The 24,444-nt window shown below is 42.0% G+C and overlaps 1 protein-coding gene across 1 annotated transcript in view; it reads left to right on the top strand.

Moving 5' to 3' along the window:
• Positions 1–24,444, top strand: part of LOC131271399 (alpha-catulin) — a 59,219-nt gene that overhangs the window by 9,619 nt on the left and 25,156 nt on the right.

Below are 24,444 nucleotides of genomic sequence, written 5' to 3'. Positions count from 1 at the left end.
TTCCGCTCACTGTGGAAAATGGGACACAGTGGTATCGTTTACGATTATCAATAGCTAACGGTGGAGCCTCGTTTTACAGTTAATTGGCGCTATGTATCGTGTTTTTTTTTATTTGGTACACTTCCTTTACGCCATCGTTAGCCTTTCGTGGCTTTGAAGAATAGAAGAAAAACATGGCTTCAATTTGGTGGATGGTTATGTGCAGATGTAACCATCTGAAAAGTAATTGTAGATACTCGCCATGAGTTTTAACTTTATCGTATTTTCAATGGTTTTTTTTACCATGGTTAAAATTGAGATAATAAAAGGAAATTAAGTTGATTTACATCAGCAAATTTTACTCTATATTAAAAAAAGTTTGTTGTGAAACAATCTTCTGGAAACATTTCTATGTTCTAAACTTGTTCCATGTTCAATCCTTTTAATGCTCTTATATTTCTTTTTACTATTTTTTGCACAATTTTTCTTTTTGTTCGAATAAATTTAGTCTGTTGAGCTAAGCCTACTCTAACGTTTAGACATCTTGAGTTTATTTTCAAAAACTCTCCTTCGAAATAAGATGCAGAAAGTGACCCAGACAATTTTGTAATCATTATACTTTCTACATTTTTGTTCCCATACTGTCCGTTGTTGCCAGTGAACCATAGCTAGAGAGGTGCAGGTTTTTCTTGCTCCCAACAAAGAATGCCCATTATCTAAGGAAAAACAACAAACAAATGAAAAAGGCTCAGCTCAGACGGACGAGCGAACATTTCAGGATGATTATGTATTCTGGTTCCAGCGAAAGGCGAGCATCATGAAGTGGTCGGTTGGGGTACAAGTGCGCCAAAATTGGCATTGTTATGCCGTTGAGTGCTAGAATTTGGGACGTAAAAAAAACGTATAAATGGTGAAATTATTTTCTGTAGTCTATTTCAATGTTTTCTGTTTTGATATATTTTTAGTGATTATTACGAACTTTTGATTATTTGTATCTTATTCTCATATCCATAAAGTTGTAAATGTTAAAACGGTCTGTTATAAACTGAACTTTTATATTTTCAAAAGTCTTTCACTAGCGAAATCTTGAGGTATCAGTTTCTCAGCAGACTTTTTCTCCAGCAAACTCTCGGTAACTCAGATAACCCGTTACAAACTCATAAACTCGGTTTAATGAACTGCGGTGCAAAGTGGTTAATGTGTCTCTGAATTCATTTTTAAACACAATGTAAAGTACATCCCACGCAGAATGGTTGTCGGTTGGCGAAATGGTGTGTAAAGAAGGTGCAAATGGATTTTGTCGGTAGGATTCGCTCATAAAACAAGGGTTCTTGAAGCAAATGTTCGTGTTGAGCATACGTTGAAATTGATTTAATGCTTTGATGCACTGAGCACATAAAACGTCTTGGGATGTCAGATGGTAAATGGACTGAGAAAATTAGATTTCAGCCAGTTCACAGTTAGTTTTTCACAGTTTTCAGTACAATATAGTACAGTTTTATTTGGTGTTTTAATAGTCGTTTTGAATTTATATTATGGTGAATTTTTCAGATGACAGTTTCACTTGAGGATATTATCGTATAAATAAACATTTACGGCTTTACTGTAATAGCCTCTCTTTTTTAATTTTCCAAATATCTTATCACCGTATTTTGTTCCCGTTATCTTCCATTGTAATCCCGTTTTCCACAAGCCTCGTTGGAATTTTACAACAATGTCTTACCGGGACCACGCACTTCTGCCGTTACGGTTGAGGGAAAATTAATTAAAAATTATCAGCTTTCACCAGGAACGATCCACCGCCAGGGAGAAAGAGATACTTGTGGGTGTGTTTCACCATTCTGGCCATTTAATTCTGTCCAGACTAAAGGAGTTTTCATTCCGCTTGTCAAAGTTGTCCTACCGTTTGACGTAATCATGTTATCTCAACTGGAACAGGAAAAAAGTTTTCCACGGCCATCTTGATGCTGACACACGGGTAGGGAGATAGGGCATTTGGGACTTAATTAATATTTATTCCCGTGACTTGTGGAATTTAATCTGGAGAATTTGATGGTAAACGAACGGAATGTTTTGTGGTCGGTGAGGAATGATAAGCGTCTTTAATGTCGAAGCAGTAGAAATTGACATTAACATGCTGATTGTTTCAAAAACATTAATTGATTTTACGGTTCAGGGTCAAACGGTTAAATATCTATTATACGTATGTCGTTTGATTTTCTATTTTGAAGACCAAGATCTTGTTCTAATCTAATAATTGTTGAATGAGGCGTTTAGAAATCTAATTAGGTTTGCTGCTCCATTCTCGGGTCTCATAAAACGTCAACCCAAATTTTCATTCTCGTTGCCAAATCCAGCCGACGTAACGATGTTACCGAAATTAAAAAGAAATCTGTTTAAATGTTAATTTACATACCAGAAAAGCTCAAATGGAGCAAGGTAATTCTTGTTATTTTCTACGTTTTTTTTTTACTCTTTTGATTAGAGCGGAAGAATCTTTTCCAAATCTTGTTTCTTTTTTAAATGGATTGTTACGACTTCATATACCATAGTGAAAGAGGGAAAGTTTTTCAGGAGGATGTCCAAATTTAGCGAGAATCATTTCGATCATTTTCTTCAAATGATTCTCTTTCACAGCAAGCGATACTAAACGACTCTTACGTGCAGCAAATTGATGTTTTCGCTCAACGTTAACCTTAACATGATGCTAATCGAAAAGCCAATCAATCGTTTCACGTTGGTTTTGTGCAGTCAAACTCTTTTTTCCCATGGCAATCCCGTCAGCTCTGGAATGCATTCCGAGACGGTGCACGTTGGCAAGAGTTATTGAAGCCTTTGAAAGGGCTTTATATCACTTTCTTAATTTATTTATTGTACCGTCACGAAATCCGAAACATGCGCGTTCCCTCGTTCAAAGGAGGGTGGACGGTAGCTCTTTCAAAATAGCTTTATGGACGAGGACGACGTGGCACATGCCCGGACGACCAAACTGGACCAATGTGAAGGTCTCTCACCCGGTCAGAAGGGGGAACGAGCTGAGACCGAAACGCGCTTATCGCTGTCGATAAAAACTCCTCCGAACGGGTCGGGCTAGTTTGGTCGTTTCAAAACGGGATGGGTTTTCCGACCTCACGTTCGACTTTCGCTTCACGCGAACCATGATTGCAAGCCCTCCATTCTCGAGACCTTCATATCGAAAGGTGACCCATGAGTTGAATTGGGGAGTTTAGTAGGGTGTAGTGTTTTTAGTTTTTGCTGGGGTTTTGAGTGAGAGTTTTTCGATACGGTTATGTTTTGGGAATTATTTCCACACCGTTGATCTGACATGATAAGCCAAAGCCATCGTTCCGGAGCTGACTTTGAACTTGAACGTTAAGGATAGCGAACAATTTTAGTACTGTCTAAAAATAATTAGAAATAGGTTTAGCTATTTTGATTGCTGGAGTAGATTGGCAGGAATGCAATATATTTCATGTTTGTTTTCGTAACCAGAAGCTATTTTTATTTACACCTTCCACTGGCATGTGAGTTGGGTCGTGTTGTTCAATGTTTAAAATACAAAAGAAATCTCGTTTGATTGCTTATTGCGGTTTTTTTCTTTGATTTATTTAATTGTATTACACTTAACAAGAGCTCATTTATAGTAAACTTAATTTGATGTTTGAACTGCAAAGAGTCATCTAAACAAAAATTTATAAATTAGTAAAATTGAATGGTTCTGAGTCCTTCTAGGCTTGTTGGGTAGCATTTAGCTTGCCTTGTTCAAGGAGAACGATTCCTTCCTCTAATCTCCGAATTCTGTTTCCACCAAAGTTAAAATTACGTCCAATTTATTGTCCCATCCAGCGTAACGAGGAAGAAGAAAAACTCTCGGAGTTGAAAGAAAGTATTAAACACCCTTATCCGCTCGGCAAACGGATAAACTCGTTCCTCGTTGTTTCTCGGGAAGCACTCAACTGTCCCCACTTGGTCGGTTGTATTTGCTTTGCCCTCTAGATGGCAGAACAGCGATAGCCATCTGAAAACTTTCAGGCAACAGGATGCTTCAATTGGTCCCACTAAAGAGAGGAAGGGAGCGAGAGAGAGAAGGACAGAATGGGACACCATTTGGTACAACGCCTTCAATCACGCGATGGAGCTGGAAAACTTCACGTTTGAGTGTGGTTTGTTTTTCCAATGGCAAATATTAGCGCAATACTGATTGGATGAAGCAACAGTTAAATATGGTAAAGATCATTGAAGAGACATGGGTTTTTGTATGATTCTATGTTCGAGTGTTTTCTGTAAAATGGATCTGATGGGAGGTCAAGATATTATTTACATTAAGTCAGGATAGAAAGGATGAATAAATGATGTAGCAAAACTGTAATTACATTTTCCGTGAGTTAATCATTACTTTCACCTTCTTTTTGCCGCAAAAAGGGAAAATAATTTATATTTACAATTTTTCAGTCAAATGATTACCTTTTTTCGTGTTGGAATGATCCGATTTTTGTTAATTATTTTATAACAACTCACATATGTCCTTTTCATCCACAATGTGTCAAATATTTAATCCGTTAAAAGGATAATATGGTCCACTTCTGACATAATTGGATGGGTTAATTTAGAGCACGAGACAATCCAGAAAACACCAAAAAAAGCATACATGAATTCCGATTCGATGCAACTCAGACACTTTTCGGAGTGAGGTCAATTTGTTCCTAACGTAGATTGATCGCCCGTGTCCATCATGCTACCGGAGGCACGGTGATTGACACTCCGGAATGGACATCGCCACTCAGCATCCTCTAATCGAATTGAGTCAGACTATCAAAAAAACGAAAAAATCCGGAATGTGTAGAAAAACAGGCCCTTTATCGACCTTTGCAGTATGATCACGTAGCTGGTGAAAAAACAAAATGGCCGTCTGCGCTTCAAAAGTCCACTCCATCAGAATGTTTATGACTGTTCCGAGCTCTGGTGATGGTTCGAACGAAACTTTTCCATCGTCGTCTGGCTTTGGAAAGGCATTTCGTTTGAATTTTCCCATGATCAAAGGAATGGCCATGGTCGCGCCAAACATAAAGGAAGAAGAAAAGCACACAACCACACACACATACACCCAGGAGGTCGCAGCCATCCATCTGCAGATCACGTTTGGTGCCGCCGATGCTTCGAATGCATAATTTGGAGCACTCGTGCGTCGTGCGTCATCCGGTGCGCCGAAGATGGGCGTAAAAATTGACCATCCTCCTGGGTGGGTGGGTGGAAATTAGGGGGTTGATGTACGTACGTGTGTCGTGAAAGAGCACCGGAATGCCGATGTGCCGCTTGATGTTGACATTGTAAAGCGAAGACCACGATCACGCACGTGATGGTGATGGACGATGGTCGGCAGCCACGACTCCGTTTTACGACTTGGAGTGCGATTAACATTTAAGCTGCAAATGCTCATCCTATTTTCCGGTCGCGTTTATTAGTTTCGTAGCCGGTTGCATTGATATTCATGCTTCGATATTAATATCATATTCGTATTGGATGAATTTGCCTGTGGCATATGACGTGAGGATAAACCTCTTATCACTTTGTGATTGTTCAGTACACATGTTATCAAACTTGTAACTCTATTTTCAAGAGAAATATGAGGGAGAACAAGTAACACAAACTGAATCGGAATAATTTTTAGATTTTTCTTCGTTTCGATTATTTCAAACAGTCTTTACGGCCATTATCCTCTCTTGTGTACTGAAATCTAATTTAGGACGACCACAAACTTATGATTGAAGAACTCAAATATAGAAATGTTTGGTTTAATATTCGATCTGAGCCGTTCTTATTTGTTCATATTTGCTATTACATTACGCAACAATCGGTTCCATTCTGCGTCCATCGGAGTGAGTTTATCAAAACAAAAACAAAGCTCATGTTGGTGCATAAACACGTTCACAAGATATATCTCCGCACATGTTTTATGCATGCGTCATTTAAGTTCAACATTGCTTTGTGCTGGTAAAGCAAATGGTCGCAACAGTTTCATCGTACATCCGATCGTGCACAAGAAAAACACGAGTCTGTGCATTTTCAACCAAATGGCAGAATGTTTTACATTTCCAAAGGAATGCACATGTTAGCAGACACCAGAAACGACGGGGTAAACGGGATTCCGGGCAGTTTGAGAAGAAAATACACACAACATAAGCAACACACCGGACACACACACACACACACACACACCGGGTTGGCCCTCGAGGCCAATTTGTTCCGCTGGTTTCGGTTGCTTCCGGCAAGATCAAGCGCAGTGAAAGCAAGCAGGCCGAGTTGTGGTCGTCGAAAAATGGGTCGAGACAGCAAACCAGGAGGGTTGACTTTTGGCCGTGCCGTGAAAAACGTCCATGCGTGTCGGGCGGCTCGGTGGGGTGGAAAATTAAAACGGAAAAGCAGGCGTCAGCGGAGGTAACGAGCATACGGAGGAAGCGGTTGGTGAGATTTCCTCCGGTCGGGCTGGGATTTGCCTTGGAGACTCTCGAATGCGCATATGAAACCAGCTGAAACAACGGTGTGTTGTTGGCCAAGATAACATAGTTCATCCTGTGCCTTATGTGTGTGTGTGTGTGTGGTACAAATGAAATATTTGCATTTTGTATGCCCTCCCTTGGATCGCTGCACCACCGAGGCGAGTCTTGGAGCAAAGAGATATTGTGCATGATTTGTTGATGCTTTATTTGCCTCGTTGCATCACGGGAAAAGGTGCACACTGGTGCACTGGCGATCTCTCCCACGTACGTAACACGTCATGAAGCTGTCTGAACTGGTGGAAAATTCTAACAATGCACGCCGGGTACGTTTACAATTAAATCCTCGCCATGGTCTTTCCTAACCTCGCCGGTTCGTTTTTACGTTCCCTTCGGGCAACACAAAGCACACACGCATTGCGGTAGTAAACTCCCCATTTTCCGGGCATCATCTGCAAGTAATTATCGTGTCTTTGGCAGTGGTGAAGAATTTCACCGTAGAGGTATCCTCCTCGTACCATTTCCGTGTAGTAACGCTTGCAGGGATAAACCGAACCATTTGCTAAAGACCCGCTTATATGCAAAGCGTACAGTTGGTTACATTCCTTTGTGTTGCATGTGAATCAAAGAGCACGTTGAACACTAATTGTACCGAAAAAGATGCATACCTTATCATATTAGCTGCGTCAATTTGATACAAGCTTTTTTTTTGTCATTTATTGCATTCTCTCTAGTCTAATCTATTTTCCAGAAATTAAAATTAATTCTCCGGAATTTAGAAGCAAAAATTTTAACATCGTTTGATATTGTTAACTACAAATGTACCTTACAAGTCTTGCTTGAAACAAACAAATATTTGCTGTAGATAAAAAGTTACAAAGGGCCAAAATACTTATGTTAAATTTACAGACATTGAGGACTTTTCTGATAGTTTAAGCGAGCCTCTTTTCACAGTATCAAAATTAAAAGTAAACCACATTTATATGCACGACGAATACAAAGTATCTGCAAATAGGTTGTTCTTTACATTCAAAGGTAATTAAAGCAATTTTTTTAAATGTCCATTACCTGTGAATTACATTTTAGACATTTTCGAAAATCTATTTTTGCTAGATGCGTTGACTCGCTTAAATCAAAAGATTTTCGGTTTTAGTTAATGATGATTTTTTTACTCTGTGTCTAAGTAAAAGTTTGAGCAAAAAAAATATAAATACGGAGTTATGGGGATATAAAACACTGGATTTGCGTCAAATTGACGCTCTGGTATATTTAGTGTTAAAGAGCGTAAACAGGTCTTCACCTCGAAGGCTGAAAAGATCGACCCTGTCATTAACACGTGCAGCATTTCACGACAGTTGCAACCAAATTCCGGAATAGATTGGGTAGATTTCATTAAACTTGCTGATCCCATCGAGATACGAAGCAGTGTGAAAAATGAAAATGTCTTTCGAGTTAAACGTTTGAAGGTTGTTATTTCTACGATCCACGTCGCTAAAGCCGTCTCTGAAAGAATGCAAATGGCTCTGAAGAAGACGTACCACCACCAAGTCGACCAAGCATACCGAACATGGGGCCGAAGCTTTCCGCAGCTTTTCCGGCGGGCGCCGTCGAGTCCTGAGATGCTAATCATTTCGTCCCGGTCCCTGTCCGGCGTCCCGAACTCTAGGACCCGTTCGGGGAAATTGTGATTTTTACGATTCAGCTGTTATGGTTCTCTTTCGGTGGTATGTGTATTGCTCTTCCCTGCAACGCTTATCGATAGTGGTGGATCTCTTGCTCTGGTCGAAAGAAAGAAGATTTTCCTCGAGTAATAGCGTGACGAAAAGGGTAGGAAGATGGGTTGGAACCGAGTCCGTCCTTGGTTGGACTATTATTGTTCATTCGAGGTTCTTTTTTGGTGCTTTCTCGCACTCGTACTTGGGTTGGGTTGACTGTCCGAAAGTGTTCCATCTTATTTCTTGAGCCTCTTTTTTTATTACTTTTTGTTTCCTGCTTTTCCCCGTCGCACACTCACACACACACATATACATAAACACACCCGTTCACACAGTCAAAACGTTCGTTTGTCCAACCAAATCCCCAAACTCACACCCCCTCCCCCCGGAGGAATACCCCCGCCCCACCCGTCCCCGGTGACAGTTTATCTTATTTTCGGATGAAGGTAATTCTTATGTCATCTAATTTTCCCTTCATTTTCCGCTCTCTTGGAGCGCGCTCTCGATGGGATTCCGGTTTGCCAGCGGATCGGAATGAAGGAAAGAACACCGAAATATGTGAATATAAACCAAAACAAGACCAACAATAAAACAAAACGAGAGAGAGGGAGCGAGTGAGCGAGGTTTTCCTCGGGTGGACAAAGTCCGGCCGGGAAAATAAAGCCCCATCGGTCCCGTTTCGGTCCGTGCCGTCATTGGCGAACGGATAAAAAAAACGGAAGGCTGGATTTGGAAAATGCAAAGATCCAAGGTCTGGGGGAAAAAGGGGGAAAAGCTCGCCAGCCGCCGGCGGACACATTCGGCGCAGCACGTGATCACGGATGCTGAGCTCCGGAGGACTGGGAGGACCTTGAATTATTAAAGCACCCGTCCGACGAGCATGTGCGGTCTGTGGAGGGTCTGTGGGAAAAAGGAACACCGGCTGATACTATCAGACCTCCCGTTTATGGTTTGCGTGACTGAGGCGGCGTTGGTGCGCTTTTTCCTTTTCCACTTCCGTCATGGACCTCTTTTTCCACGGGCAAAAAGCTGCTTTGCATTCCATCCCTGTTTCGTAACGCACTGTCAACGGTGCGAAAACGGAATCATTCGTTTCGTGTGAAAGAGTAAAAAACAGACACGCACACACACACACAGGCAGGCACAAAGAAAAGAAGGTAGGACAACTTTTCACTTCCGAGCAAGCCGTTCGAGGACGCGTTTTCGTTGGAAGGAACGCCAAAATCATGCTAATGTTTTGCAGCGCAACAGGACACACACACAGGACAGGGAAAAAAGGGCTGGACGGAAAATTCTATCCTCGGCGCCACAGTCAGCGGCGCGAGTCGTCCTGCCATTCCGTTTGCTGGTGACAAACTTTTTCCAACGACCTTTATTTTCCTCCCGTCGCCCTCAACCGAATTTCGGAACGTTCCTTTTTTTTCTATGTGTAAAGACTGTGTCTTACTGATTTCGGTGCACCAAAACAAGCCCGAATCAACATGGCTGGTAAACGATGACAATGGAACACACGAACCTCCGGAGACGCTGCTGTCGGCTGGGCTTTTCCCTTGTTCTGCTTCCTCTTTTAATTTGTACGGAGGGAAGAAAAAAGCTGCCTTTGCCGGAAAACTCGGGCATAAAAATGCGACCGAACGGCGGGAAGCTGGCGGAAGGTGATGCTGTTTATTCACTTACAGAATTTACGCACGCAGAAAACACCATCCCAGCCATCCCCCCGGTGAAGTTGTAGAGCTTTTTTTTGTTCATTCTTCCATTATGGAAAAATGGTGCATGTTCGGGGTGGGAAGCTGGGAGAAGGAACATGCGCGCGGGTTGGACATAAATCGCACGCTGCCGCCCGGAGAGCACCGGAGCGCCCGGTAACGGTCGAAATGTTGCATGAAACTGCTGACGTGACACATTCGTTACGGGAATTCGTCCTCCGGTTCTCCATGGCGAGTGAATGGAAGGGGCGGGGAGGGATTATGGAAGCAAGTTTGCGTCAAGTAAAGTGAAGCCCGCAGTGTTGTCTGGAAAATTTGTACGCTTTTTTCACATTCAAAAAGAGCTTTTCTTACACGGTTTTTTTTTCTTATTTTCTCAACGTAATATCGAGGGATCGTTTGCTTTCTTTGTTGAACAGCATCAGAAGACGATGCTGTCGACGGTTTTCAAAACTGTTGAATTTGAGTTAATATTTTAACAGGAGCAATTCATGATTTATGCAAATAATCCTCCACCTCTTGAGACAGCACGCAAATAGTTGCCATTTAATCACAAAATGGATTTTCGGGGAAGCTGTTTCCTGCAGAAAATTGTTGTTTAACGAGTTTATCTGTTTTATCATGATAATGAAATTTTTTTAACTGTGAATTTTTCATTATTTTCTGTCTGTTGTATAATTTGTGCATTTGAGTTGTGTGTTTTTGCTGGAATATCAGCTCCTTTACTATCAGATTGAAAACATTTAATTCTAAAAACATTTTTTGTTTTTTTTTGTTTTTGTGTTTAAACGATCTTTGAATTTTATGTATATTTGGATCAATCTTTTTTCAATTGAGTCATTTTAAGAGTGAGCTTGAGGGTAAACTTTTCATTACAAATAACTATTTTGTTTTGAAAAATATTGGGGATATGCTGTTATTTCCTATCGAATTTTTTTCATTTCGCTTTCCAATCAAGTCGATAGATTATCTAAAATCTAAATATCTAAATATTCTTCATGAAATATAATCAAGGACTAAATCCATTGAAGTAAAATATATTTATGATTTTTCCCACAATTTTCATTAGCTTTTGCTCGTTAAGTAATATATTTTATTGAGGGTATTTGTTTTTATTTGATGTTAAATGAGGGACTAAATTCTTAAATGAATAAAAAACAATAAAATTAAAAATAAAGATGCTAAAAAATTGAAAGTAATCACCAGATCAAAAGACTTGTCATAAAAATTGAGAATAGTCGGAAGCAGTAATAAAAGAAGATGTATTAGCAGCAATGAGGAAAGTTGTAATCGAACCCATTAAACAAGCAAATGTTATAGTAAACTTCCTTTGTAAAACTATAGAATTTATGATAAAATAAAACTACTACTACTACTACTACTACAATAAAAGAAGATAAAAAACAGTAACAACAGATAAAAGTAGGCTTTTATGCAAATTTTTTAAGTCCTTTGATGTATTTCAACATTTTGTTTGAGACTTTTCCTTGTATATTTAAATAATTCTGAGTAAACATATTTAAGAAAAGTTTTCAAATTATTAAATTACCAGCAATGCAGTTAAATTGAAAACATTTTTCTTCGCCTCCAAGGCACTCTCTTGGAAAACTTCGCTACCTACACGAGCTACGACTTACTGGCAGGGAAAATGGCAACATTGTACCTAATTAAAACGAGATCAAAATCAACCGATCGATTGCCGGCGTACGGGGATAGGATTAGAGCACTAGAAAGGCCCAGCCCGTCCCAGTCTCGTCACCACTTGATTGCGCCTGTCAAGTGATCGTAAAAATTGATGACTTCCAGTCCCCCCCTTCCCCCTCCCCCCCATTCTTTCAAGCCCACCCATCGAGAGAGACACGGGCAAAGCCATTTGCAATTAGCCTCCGTGCGATTTGCGCTTCGTTAAATTGCTCATAAGGACAGTCGGACAGCGGGGGGTTCCGGATTGAGGTTGGGGTGAAGAAGTTAGGCTTGCACAGAATGTGCTTGTTGTGAGGAAAAGTGTGATCGGAGGGGTGGGGGACTCTATTCACCGCACTGCTTTGCTTCATTGGCAGTGATTGCCGGTTGGAAAGTCCTTTGCAAACAGAAGCCTTTCGAAGTGGAAACAAAGACACCGTCGGTAGACGCCGGTTCCTTCCGCCCTTTCCGTCGCCTCAAACGTTGTCGTGGAAGAAGAGTTTGATCCTGTATGGTCTTGCTGGCTCAAGACGAATGTCTTCGGGTGATGCGACCAAAGTTATATCTGCAGCTTCGTTCGCTGGGACTAACTGCCAACTTAGTGCGCCTCAGGCTCCTACGGGTGGTTAATCAAACGAGATAATAAAACGGTGGGACGTCGTTTTTTGCCCCCCCCACTGAGACTCACGCAAGGGAAAGAGATAGAGAAAGAGAGAGGTGGATGGATGAAAGCAAAGTTTGCCAAGTGCAGCGATGGGGCCCATCATTATCAGCACGCTCGAACGGATCGTTTAACGTCAGACGACGTACGAACGAAGACACGGCCAAGATCAAGGGAAACCCGGCGGAAAATGTCTGAAATCAAAAGCCTCACCGATTGCCCCTCGGGTATAAATGGTGTGTGTGTGCCTCAACAAGATAGCGAACAAATAAATGACGGCAGAGGCAATTGATTGGACCTCCGAACACTTTTCACCGCCGATCGAACCGTTGGCGTCGACTCATTTAATCGAAAAGTTCAACCACCCGAAAGGGAAACTAATTTATCACAAGTCTGCCATCAGCTCAGCGGCTGGGCGTAACTTTTGAGTGGGGCCCGGTGTTCCTTTTTCATTGCGCTTTCTTTGCGCCGCCCGCGCGAGGGACCGTTTAACGCTGGGATGAAATTTATTTTTCCGACTTAAAAAGGGAAAAATAACTTCCCACGCCTAGCGTCCACCGCTCTTTGCAGGTGTCGTTTACGTGACTGGATTTTCCGACAGGACGAAGAAAGGTGGTCACCAGAAAGGGAGAGTCCGAAGCGAATTTATCTTCACCCCCCAGTTTTCTTTTCTCTTTGCAAAGACGAAAATCTCCACCATCACCATTAGCGATAATCACTTTTGTGTCGTGAGTTGTGGAAATGTATTTTTAATGAATTCGAAATGCCCCCCAAATCCAAGTTTTGATGAAAATTGAACGACCAACCACCCCCACCTCAGGGGGTCCACCTACCTACCTACCTTTTCTTTTCTCCCAATCCCCGGGAAGATGATAAAGATAAATATGATGGTCGTGTTGTCAACGAAAATGATGAGATTCTATTCCTGGCCGAACTCGGCCGACGTTTCCGATGGGTTTTCCCTTCGCCTGCAATGTATCTTTTGATTCGGGAAGGAAATGGATTCGACAAGAGTGAACCCTCTGAAGGACTCGTCCTGCTTGCTTGCCGTTGGATCGGGTTTTTTTTTCATCATCTCGGTCCGGATTCTGGGATTACGGTGTAACGATGCGTAACGATCGGCGTAATGGAATGGATACTGTGTGCTTGGGTTGGGAGATATACCCGTACGGCGTAGATCCGGTAAGACGCGGCCTTGATTTAGTTGGAGATTGCTTTCTCCCTCTTCTCTCAGCATGTCGCGATCCGTTTTTCCGCAATCGAAAGGGAGTGTGGGAAATAGCGGAATGGAATCATCTCTAGAAGAAATCAGAACATTTCAATAAGGAATAAATTTACCCGGGATTGTAAGGATGAAGGCAAATGTACTCTCAGAAGTAGCCAGCCGAATTCACTTTTCCGATACGGAATCCGTTTCGGTGGAGAAAATTACTTTGTGAAACGAAAACAGAAATTGGATAAGCAGAAAAGGGAAAAACAGTTGAACATGTTTGCATTAAACAAATTAATCTTTACATTTTAAATTAGATTTTGCAACATTGAATCACTTTGTTTCTATTTTAAGTACGGTACAAATTCACATTAATGATGCATATCCAAAACTTTTTAAACTAGAATTTGAAAACATTCTAGTTTCACACTTTAAAACCATTTGTTAAAGTATGCAAACAGAAAATGTCAATGCAAATTATCTCTATTTCCCTAAAAATGCAAATGAAGCAAAAGCAGTGGAAAATAAAGTTCTCACGGTGACGACGCCGGGAACAGTCCAAAAGAAACCAAAAAGAAAGGAGAAGTGCAAGCAACCTTTTGAAAAGAAATCAGGCTTATTGCCGTCTCGCGCCTCTTCTGAGTGCCAGCTTCCGGCATCTTCCCACCCACAGACAAACACACACCCGCACACAATGGGGCCGTCATTAGACAAATGTACCCGGTGGAAAAGAGCACGCCTGCCCTTCTGCGCGATGCAAATGCCCCGGCCGGTGCGGAAAAATGTGCGCTCCCGGTGCGGCCTTCCCGTTTTGGTGCTATTTATTTATTTTCCACTTCTTCGTGCACAGATTTCCCCGACCGAGGAAGGAAGGAAGTGAAATTTAGTGCACGGGTTTTGCACGACCTAAAACGGCCGCGAGTGGGACTCGCAGTCTTTCGCCGTGCTCCAATTTGTGCACAGTTGAAAGGTGCATTTTGTATATTTTCACGTGCAACGATGCTGAAGGGAAGTTGCATACTCCCCCCGGAGAGGAATAATTCAACGCCCATTCACAGTGAACTCATTTCGTGGCACGCTAAGGTTCCGCTTGTGTTGACTCGTGAAGCACTGATCAGTTGCAAGGGCATACTTCGTTGGTTGTTTTGTCCAAAGCTAGTCAAGTATGGTTTCATTTAAACTTTGTAAAGAAGACCAGATCATACAATGAGATCATGGGTTCAGAGTTAAAAAGGTTAAAAATTTATTTTGATGGTTACTTCTAACTTAATGTAACAAACTACGCATTATATTATTTTATCAGAATACATTTTTAACTAATTTACTGGCTGGGTTCGATTAGATGTTTTAATTACTATCAAACTCAAAATTGCCTACATTTTAAACTTGTTAAGTGCCTTCTTGCTTCTTATTTTGTTATTTAAACAGTACCTCTTCTTTTACTTGACTCTTTCAATACTTAACTAAACAGAAAATTAATCTTAATTAAAAGCATAAATTTAATCTGTTAGATACAGCGAATACTTTTATAGACGAAACAGAGCAGCTAAAGATTTTAATGAAAGTTACTTTTTTGAAGTACAACTCATTCGAAACAACATGTGACACCTTGAACATAAGCAAACAAATGGGAAAATTTTGGTTTGAAAGTAGTTTATAAGAGTTAAGATAAGAAGCCCAGTAAGGGTTCCCGTTCGTAAAAATTTGTTTAAACATTAAATTCGTCTTTCTTCACTATATAACTGTTCCTTAAAGCGATTTCCTACAAGCATCGAATTCATTATAGCAAGTCAATGTTAAACCAAACCGAATGAATCATCGGTTAGTGAGAAAATATTTACAGATCAAATAAAAAAAAAACCAAACACCATTTGATCAAAGTTGAACTTGGATACTGTTGGCTACATAAGCCCGTTGTTCTTCCACTCACCACCGCGACAAACTATGCTCTCCCTAGAGGGTTCACATTTCCTGTAATAATATTGTGATCCGCTTCAACCTACGATCCACATCGACTTCTTTTCGTCAACTTGCAGCTTCACCTATCGTGCTTTTCCCGTTCGAGCGGTCTAAGTGAGTCCCATATCAAATGCACCTTCCAACGACGACCGAGGGTGAGAGTGTCGACTTTCAACTGCACCGAGGTGCTTCTCCATTGAAGCCGTTGTGAAAGGATCAAACGGTGACGTGTGCTCTGAAGTGTGCTACACCAGAGGAGAAGGTGGAAGAGGGTATAAAAATCTCTCGAGAGCTTAGGTTTTTCGCTTACTCTAGCAAGTCGGCTTCGATTCCTGTTCAGTTCGGTGCGTGAGGAGAGTGGAGTGTGTGTGCCAAGAAGTGACGCGGTTTGAGCGATCGATCCGTAATCTTCCTTCGTCACGGATGTAAAGATGAACCAGTGAAAGTGCAATGAAGGTGTGGAACGACGTCGAATGTCAAGCGTGTCAACTTTCCTTCACGTCGCAAGCTCTTCGTCGCCTCGAGTGGACGGAAAACACGGAGTGAACGTAGTGTTGCGACGGATGCATCGGAAACGGAGTGTCGCAGCACCGAGTTGAACAATAATTATCACACTTATTTAGCGAAAACAAAAAGGAATTAGTTTACCGTTGAACACAGAACGCCCCCCACCGAGAACGGGGTTTGCCGATCGATGTCCGTGCAATCCTAGCTTTCGCATTCCCTTGCTTCGATAGCCAACTATGGCCGCTACCTACGGTTGTCCTGGGCAGGTAAAGCATCGCCTTTTACGTTGGTTTTGTTCATCGTTCGGTTCGTTTGCATGCTGGTTGTTTTTCTCGTCTCGTAAAATCGATGTTAGAAGCATGACACTTCCGTTATGTCAATGTTAGCCATAACTTTTACCATCAATTTATTAACTCTTCTTACCTCGGTGACCTCGGTGAGAGTGTCTCATAAAATAGAACATGCGAATACCGGTCTTTCCCTTGATGAAACCCATTAAAAGGGAATCGGTTGTGATCGGTGTCCAGCATTGTGTGCTCTCCCTTTTGTGCTTCCGGGTGGATTACGACACCGGACCACTTCAATCGCCTCCGAGGCGCCACTAAGATATAGCTTACCTTCAACAAATGGCCCGATGGAGAAGCTGCACACCTCAGAACCTGTGGAAAATTTATCGCCTTTCGCTTCGTCGACACCTGTCCACCCGGTGGGGGTGGGGTGGACACGTTTGGGGGAGGGTTACTCAACAGCTTTTACGACGTCATACGCCGAATGCCTCACCTCAGGTTCCATGCGGATGTTCCATCTATGATGCCGATGCTTTGACCAAGTTTTGGCCACGATTTATGGCAACCGTTTTCCCCAAGTTCCCGGTGACGTTTTCCGTTCGGGCACGACGCAGTGTTTGGGCTGAACTCACTCTCGCCTTTACGTGCGCCTTTGCGTGCGTTTCCATTACCGACCGTCCTTGCGGTCAGAAACTCCAAGCGGAGAGGGTGATAAATGCTGTTTCCGTGCCGCGAACATTCCACACCTGACGGATGAGGTGTTTTTTCCTGGCAGAACAAAAAAGTCGCCCGAGTCGCCCTCACGAATAGTGTTTCACAGCACTATCACATTCGCCGAACCTCGGCGTTGACCTTCGGGGCGGGGGCCGCTGTGATCTTCTGCAACTAATTGGAATTTTTCCGGCACCATTTATAACGGAAAAAGGCGAAACCACGACGAGTTCATGTTTTTCTTTCACCCCTGTTTTCCCATTGCCGCATCCGGACAAACCCTGAGGCGGTTGCTTGGTATGCTACAGCTTTCCCGAAGGTTTCCCGGGGGTTTAATAATTTCGGCAATAAAATAATGAATCGTCCGATTTATGCGGTGCCATCAATCCGTAGAAATCGGAACGGTTGTTGATACCTACACGCAATGGGCAGCTGGGAAACATTTGTTCTTCGACTGAAATTGATGATATTATTTGGACGTGACGGATAAGAACCGTATCACTGCCGAAACCACTGGCTTGGAGATTTATGTTGACGAGTTAATATACAAATTAGTAAATAATTAGTCTTCATGCCAAGCCCACGTATGAACATTTCGATTCCTGCCAAAAATGCAACGTTCGGTATTCGCATTACGTTTGATGATCATTATACAACATTAATTACATGAAAAGAAATATCAACCTTTAGCATTGATTATACACTGCGACTTATTTATGATTCCGCACACACGTTTATGGTGTAACTTGTAAACTGGGGAATAAAACTTCATATCTCCTAGTAATACGCTTGAAATAGTTTTTTTACAAATAAAATCCAAATCTTAATTGACAACATTTGCAACAAACAGTCCATTATTAATTCAAATTAATTAATTACAGCCGCACTTACGATTATTGTTGGATACATGTCAAAATATTCATTTTTGAATACTTTCTAAATTTAAATAATCAGTTACTCCTCCAGCTCGCTCAATAACCTGAAACATTCTTTAAGTCATACTTTCAACCAAGTTTTTTAAATTCTCTTTTTCAATATCCTTCCATGGTTCCGAAACTGCTATTTAAGATCAACAGTACTATTGTACCGCTTTTAGTTTGTGTAGACCCGTAGATCTATGATTTCATAGATGTTTTTCATTGGATTTAGATCCCAGCTGCGGACTGACCACCAAAGGAACTAAATTTTCTGGTCCCTTAATCAGGACTTTGTAATAGAACTAGCTTTAAACGAATTTAAAAAAGTTGTTAAAAACCACAATATAATCTGTCGAGTTCATCCTTAAAGAAATGAATGCCAAATTTGGCTTTCCGGTAGCACAAAACTCAAGCCAAACCAAAATCACGCCTGGAGAAGTAGTCTGGTTCCTTCCATGGATCTCGCCAAAAGTCGGTAGAACCATAGATCATCTTAATTGAATTTTTATTCATCAGAAAAAATCCTAGAGTTGAAAACCAAACATTAAAATAATTAAAAATGTACGATGATAGATGTACGATGTATGATGTATATAATGTTCAAACAGATCACGTTCGAAACACCTGACGAAGAAGTTAAGATATTATTTCTATTTTGAAAATTATCACGTAGTTTGAGCTCCAAATACTCTTTAGGTAACTTTCATATTCGTATGCCTATGTTGTATAATAGAAACTGATCAATTATATTTAAAGACTGTGAAACTTGTTGAGTGTTAAATTTCAAAATTACATGTTTCAGAGTTTTGTTATCAAAATGTCAGTCCAACAAATGACCTAAGACTTTTGCCAGTTAAGAACATACAGCCAGAAACTGTACAGTTCATTTTCATCACCAAAGTTATCATGTTTCAAATGGTTAGGTTGAATATTGAAATTCAATATGTTTCATACAATAACAATAGATTAATTGTCCATTTGATGTGCCAGAATAAGCAACTCTACTGCAAACTTACGTAGATATCAGATGTTCAGCGGAATAGCAATGATGTTTCAAACCTTTCTCTTTCCATTCAATTGTTGTGAATTGTTTACTCTCGTCGCATTATTTAGGAATTCACACATCACTTTCTTTCAAGTGGTAAACAAGATTATAGAAAACAAATCATGATGTATTGTTTTAGACTGGCGTTATCTCTTTATTGTTTGTTCACATTATGAACATCCAATCTGTGAATTGGAGACTGTCACACGAGAGAAACGGAGGGAGGGTTCTCGTTCCCGGGCTGAAGATTGAAATCATCTTTGCTGATGCCATAAGCGACAGTATCGCCTCGTTGATAAGCCCACGCCATATGTTCCGAGTTGTGTGCCACCACCACATTGCCCGCGCCGTCCAACCCCACCAGGCCTGCGGTTCCACCGAGGGCTGCAGTCATGGCATCCAGCAGCTCGTCCGCCACCGGCTGCACGTCCCGCGAGGTAAGCTGCGCTGTCCGCAGAACGTCAAACGCCAGGCACACCTTCATGATGATGTCGCCATCGCCCGTAAGCGATATTCCACCCAGTGTGTTATCGGCGAACGTTCCCGAGCCGATGATAGGCGTATCACCGACACGTCCCACGCGTTTCCCCGTGACGCCACCGGTCGAGGTTGCCGCGGCGATGTTCCCCTGTCCGTCGATGGCCACCGCACCCACCGTACCACCTTCGCCACTGCGGTAACTCTGGTCCGAAGCCTTCCACGCCTCCAGGGAGTCTTTGGCGTACTGCGTAACCAGCTGGCCGGGAGGTTCCAGGAACCGATAGCCTCGCTCTAAAGCGAACGCCTTTAGTCCGTCTCCGATGAGGAAGTTGTGTCCAGAGTGGAGCATGATGTCGCGGGCTAAACTGATCGGATGCAGCAGATCTCGGATACCACTCAGGCTTCCGGTCGCTCTCGTTGCGCCGTCCATAATACTGGCGTCCATCTCGACGTCTCCGTCGACGTTCAACACCGAACCGTAACCGGCGTTAAAGTACTTATCGGCTTCCATGGTGCGGACGGCCTCCACCACCGCTTCCAGGGCAGTTCCGTTGGCGGCCATCACCTGGAATCCAACACGGGTCGCCAGTACGACTCCGCGCAGCTTCCCGGAGATACGATCTCCCGAGACGATTCCAGCACCTCCGTGCACGATCAGCACCGGTTCCATCGCACTGACGATGCACTGACAAAAGCGAGAGCGTCCAGCACAATGAATACCAAACGTTTAAAACACAACACAGACACTCATCGTACTGACCTGCTGGTTCATCAGCAAACAAGCTGCCACCACCGCAATCCACTTGAGCCCCATCTTGCCTCGTTGTGTTCAGCTGATCTCCCGACAATAAAACCAAACGTCTGGCTTTGGAACGCTCCTCCGCTCGAATGACAAACAAGACTGTAAACAGTAGCAGCAACCACCAGACATGGCTTCGGCGGGAACTTGTTCCAGGGCGGCTTGCGATAACCAACACCAGGGCAGCATCAGATTGTTTGGTCGTTGACACAAGACGCCGGGTTAAGAAGCGATTTTTCGATGTGTGCTTTGCTTTCTCGCACCCATTGAGAACCGTCAGCTGGAGGAACCGGTTTAAAGATAAGTCCGAACGATGGACTTGCACCATGCCTGCGTGATTACGTCATGGCTGCAGCGACGATGGATCGAAGAAGAGCATCGTGACGTACACGGGTGGATATGTTTGCATACTTCACGGCTCCTAAAGATCAGAAGGAATTTTTGACTAAAACTATGGATTTGAATTCTCTATCAAGCTGTTAGATGCGTTTTATTTGCAACCAAAACATGTTCCTGACAAAAAATTCTGATCTTGCCTCGAACTATATCAGTTTCGTGTTCTTTTACAGTAATCGGCTATATTAGCTGTTGAAAAATTATCTTTTTGGAAGCTTTGTATATTTGTTGTATGTTGTAAAACAAGTCTAAGTATTTGTTATTTGTGTTATTTTTTGAATATTCAATAAATTTACTAAATAAATAGAGAAAAAATTTGATTGAACTATGTTTCAACATTAATAGGAGAATCAAACCACATTATAATATTTATCGGTTTGAAATATTCCTTGACGTGATGGCTTAAAGTTAACCACGCTTCCAAAGGGAAAGCACAATTTATACCATGCTAAAAATATGTTGTTTCAAAATTAATCTTTCCCAATTGATATTAAATGAAACTAGTATTACAATAAAACAAAATGCAAAAATGTAACAGAATAAAATAATAAAATTTCTCTTCTACGCATTTTTTCAATCTAACTTGGCTTGCACCAAGAATCAAAATTCTTTGCAACCTTCTTTCGTTACTAAGCTGGTATCAGTTTTTACTCGTATAACCTTTTGTTCGACATGCCAAGCTTTTGACAAAAAAATCTATGCTAAATTCTTTTTTACCGTATCCATTCAAACCTTTTAACGTGCGAACATCCCAAGCAGTGCTCAGTTGAAATCTCACCAAAAATTGCCTTCAAAGGATCAAACGGAGCGCAACAAAAACGGGGTCCTGATGCCTTCAATGTTTTCGACGTCTTTTCCGCGGAAAAAGAAACAACCGTGGGTGCGCGTGGGAAACTTTTCGGAATTGGTACGAAAATTGAAAACCCAACCGTAAAGAAAGGCTTACCGTAGACGTGCGTGGAAAGTCGAATTTGAATGACGCAAAGGAAAGGTGACACGTGCTTTGTACACCTTTGGGGTTTGGGTTCGTGCTTTTTCCCAGCATGATACACATTTTTACGCACGCGGTATTTTGCGTATTGTCGATGGGCTTGAGAATTCAGTACAGAAAGAGGGTTGATTTAAAGTGTCAAAACGCTTTCAAGTTTACAGATTTTAAGGAACGTTCAGGATCTTCTAAATCTTACAGCGTTTAAATATTTTATAAGATTTTATGTTCCATAATTTTGAAGTTTCTTACTTAATGAAATATTAAAACCGTTTTTCATCATAGAAATGTAGCAGTCAAACCTGTTCCAACATCGTCGTTTTGTAAATCAAATACAAGTTCGCTGATTAATATCCTCCGCTGTTAAACACGTCAGGTGAAATTACCAGGTAAAGCCAAAAACTGGTGCTGAAACAGCGCCCTGAAAGTTCAATTTGAAACTTTCTCCCGGGCGGGGTGGTGCCTGTAAAGTGCGTCCTGTCTTGAAGCGAATAACAAGCGAATCCAGTCGGCGTCTGACGTCTGGTTAAGCTTCCTCGCATCCACCTGAAGCAGCAGAAAGTTGGGAATCTTCCCAAAAGGTGTGTTGCAAAACACGCTCCACGCATCACGATTCGATTTACGATCGAAGGAAGCGATGTACGGAACAACAGGAAAAGTTGTTGCTCTCAGGACTTCTTCGAACATCGCTGTTTGTGACGTTGGAACGTTAGCAAAAGAATAAAACAAGTTTGCTTTCGTAGCAAAGTTTTGGTTCCTCGAAGTGCTGAAGGCGGGATGGCAGAGGGTTCGTAATATCGCGACAGTGGAAATGAAGAGACCGAACTTGATTGCGCTGAGCCAGCACGATGCGAACGGTGCCAAAAGCCAATCCGAACGCTGCCAGTGATGTATTAAATGTTGGTAGCCTTATTTTCCGATCATCTCAAATTATGCTCCATGACGCTGATGATGGCATTTGTTGACTTTGGTGCTGGACTTTTGATCGCTGTGCTTTGAGCTCGATGGACAAAAAACACTCCTCAGTGAGCTTGTCTTGCAAGCTCGGTTGGCACAAAAGTAAAGACCCCAGCTTCTCGCTCTTCAGTCGATTCCGCAGTCGAATCGGTCCCACCAAGTCGCTCGATTTATTTCGATTTTATGGCTCTTTAGCTCATAAAAATTGCTGTCAATTTTCCAGCAGTCAGTTCGGGTCGGGCTTTGTGCGGAAATTGATTCACGACCAAACCTCCTCCGAGATGGAGACGCCCGGTGGATGGACGGTGCTTTACAGCTTGCGACCGACCGCGTAAGCGTAAGAACTCTAGCAGCTCACTGGCAAAGTATCAAATGGCTATCATTAACAACATAGTAAAACTTCACATTAAACCACTTCCCGTGCCTTCGTTGGGAAGAAAAAGAAGGGAACTTCGTTAAACTTTGCCGGTTCGTTTCTCAGCGTCAGCTGCGGGGCGCTCGAGTAAGAGGGATTCGATTTTTTCCAACCATCAATTGGGCGTGTATCGACATTTACAGTCGTTTCCTGTCCCGGGAGCTCACTCCCTGTGCAGTGACACACAAGCGGGTGCCATGGGACCTTGGTTCAGTCGTTGAAGAAAACCGGGGCGATGTTGGATATCCTTTTGCAATATTGATTAGAACCGCAGCGACGGCGTCATCCTCTTTTTTTCTTCTTCCATTCATCTACCAATTTATGAATTCTACAAACATCCGGCTGGTACCGCGACCGCATACTGATAGGGTTGTCGTGGTTTCACCTTTTATTTCACTGGTTCTCCTTCGGTTCCACCGCGCCTTCCCGTATGACGTAACGTGTTAGTGTTCTCTCTCTCTTTTCCTTCCTTTTTGCATCGTTCTATCCATTATGCGGGCGTTATGTATCGATGGAACATAAAAAAATAATAGTAATAACTCCCAGTTTACGATCGGGAAACCCGGGAAACCCGTTTCCATAAATAATGGGCGCATAATCAGGTTCGGTTGGCGTATTTTATTTGTCATTTTTCGTCGGGGTTTGCCACAAGAAGCTGGGACCAGGGGGGAAACTATGGTGATTTGGTGTCCAAGTTTTTATTTCCTGCCTGTTTTAGGACTTTCTTTTCTGCTGCTTGAAAACTTTGATTTTATTTCATATTGATTGCCAAGGTCGAGGTAAGTTTTACTATTCAAACTGTTTGTAACCAAGCAAAATAGAGATTTTACCGAAGAGTTTTTCGTAATTGTAGAGTAGACATCTGTAGTTTTTCATTTCTTTAAAGTACAATGACTGAAAATTTTTCGAAATTCTTTCGTTTGAATTAAATTACTTGTTATATTCTTGCATGTTTCGTTCTCACAAAGAATAATAAAAATGAAGGCAGCAATTCATGCTCCTTCTGATATAAATATGACGCTTCTTTAAAAAAAAGGATAATTTTACTCACCCTCTTTGCATCATGACCTTTCGTGGCACATTTTTCGTGTGAAAATTCTCGGAATAATAATACCTCCTCCCTCGAGGCACAACCGGTGTACGAAAATTGGAAATTTATTTTTGGGTGACAAATTTGCGACATTGGTTCGTTATCAATTGGATTGGAACGTAATTTAATCTGGAACTCGTGTCTTGAGCTGAGGTTTTTTTCTCCTAACCTCGCATGTTCTGGGAAGATGTGTATGTGTGTGCGTAGGAGAGGAGGCATGCAGAAAACATAGCAAGACGTTTCGTTTTGGGTCGATGAAAATGAAATTTCAATCCCGTGACCCGCTTTGGACCGTACTGATTGGAAAGCACATCGAGGTCAACGAGAGCAAGGGAGAAAAAGAGTGTGAGTATGTGTTTGTGTCCCTTCCATTGGGCAGAAATGATTCTTCATGCGCCGGGAAACTCGAAACTCGATTGCCGAAGTAGGCCAGACACGCTCCATT

Source organism: Anopheles coustani, chromosome 3, assembly GCF_943734705.1.
Source record: "Anopheles coustani chromosome 3, idAnoCousDA_361_x.2, whole genome shotgun sequence".
Taxonomy (NCBI): domain Eukaryota; kingdom Metazoa; phylum Arthropoda; class Insecta; order Diptera; family Culicidae; genus Anopheles; species Anopheles coustani.
This window is presented reverse-complemented; position numbering and strand designations above follow the sequence as displayed.